The sequence below is a fragment of the Nannospalax galili genome, unplaced genomic scaffold, assembly GCF_000622305.1.
Source record: "Nannospalax galili isolate Female #2095 unplaced genomic scaffold, S.galili_v1.0 scaffold799, whole genome shotgun sequence".
Lineage (NCBI taxonomy): Eukaryota > Metazoa > Chordata > Mammalia > Rodentia > Spalacidae > Nannospalax > Nannospalax galili.
In genome coordinates this window covers 68547-70185 of record NW_008343085.1, presented here as the reverse complement: position 1 = coordinate 70185, position 1639 = coordinate 68547, and positions in this window count along the sequence as shown.

Genomic DNA, 1639 nt, shown 5'->3' with positions numbered 1-1639 from the left:
TCACTTCCTCCGCCCGCCCCCCGGGCCGCCCCTCGGGGGCGGGGAGCAGGAGGCGCTCGGGCCGGCTCCTCCCTGAGGGGGAGCGGCGGTGACCCCGGGACCCAGGGCTGGAGCACTGCGGAGGCCGAAGGATCGGATTCCTGTATGATCTAGGGTGAAGGGTTGCCATCTCTGAGCCCCAGATGCGGCACTTGTAAAGTGGGAGAAAGTTTTGCTTCCACTTTTAGGGGCTTTTATGGTCCTGCGCCCTGGACCTAATTAACTCTCCGCTAAATTAGCGGGAAACAGTATGCAGGGCCGGTTCAGTGCCGCAGAGGCCACCGAAACCTGTCCCAATTCTTCTGTTACGCCTACATACACGCCCCGCATGCCATCATCTCTCTTGCTTCTCCCAGGAAGTCCACGGAGGTTCCTTGCCCTCGGTCCGGATCGCAGCAGCCTCTCCAACAGGAGGTGGCTGAGGATCGTAGGCCCTTCTCCGAGGGGACACCTGCCCGTCCCTCTTGGCCACTACGATTAGCCAAGCTATCTCATTTGAACTTTCTCTTTTACTGCCTCAACTCCAGGCGGTTCCTTTACTCGAGTCCTTTACTTATTTGCTCCTAACTTCTTTCACATTCAGATAACTTATCTAGTTGTCTTTACTTTGGCATCTTTATCTGAATTGTCCTTTCCACTTTTTTTTCCTGTTCTATTCTTCCCCCCACCCCCCCATCAGAAAACGCCAGGGTACATCTTACTTGTCTACCTCCATTCTTCTCCCTTTTCTGGCTCAGACTGGCTTTAGAACATGGGCTGACCCCAGGCTGCGCCCCTTCGGACTGCCACCACCTTCAGTTCCAGCTCCGCAGGCGAGCACAAGGTCGTCCAACCTTGCAGGACCACCCCCTCTAACCCTCCGTACAAAGCCTACCTGGCGTGTGTCCTGTGTCGTCGTTTCTCCCCCCCTCCCGCCCCGCACCCTTAGAACTGCCTTCCAACCCTCTTCCCTGCTCACTCCTCCGCACTCTGCAGCCTGCCACCTCTAGAGAAGATAAAGCTCTAGCCTTCCTCTTGGCACGCATCTGGCCCTGTCTTACCTCTCCAGGCCCATCCGCATCCATCTTCCCGACAAGCCTCAGCTTTTCAAAAACTATCATATCGCCCGTAGTGGTGGCGCACGCCTTTAATCCCAGCACTTGGGAGGTAGAGGCAGGAGGATCTCTGTGAGTTCAAGGCCAGCCTGGTCTACATAATGAGTTCCAGTGCAGCCCCCACTACAAGAAGACCCTGTCTCAAAAACACCAAAAAACAAACAAACAACAAAAAACCACCCTATCATATCACCTGCTCTTGATTCCTGAGTAGTCTCTCTGGCTGCCCACTCTAATGGAATGCTTTCCAAGCCTCTGCCCTCCCTCTCTTGCCGGCCAAACTCCTCCTTACCCTGGAGGTGTGGGCTAGGTCACAGAATCACCAGGGTATTTCAGACACTCTTACACCACACCTCCTACCTGGATTGGGTGACCCTGGGGCATTTTTCTCTAGATCTTACCCACTGCTCAACAGAAATGTGAAGCTTTGTTTTGTGGATTTTTGTTTTTTGTTTTTTTTGTACCCACTGGACTGTGGACATCACAGGGGTAGGACCTCGTCAATC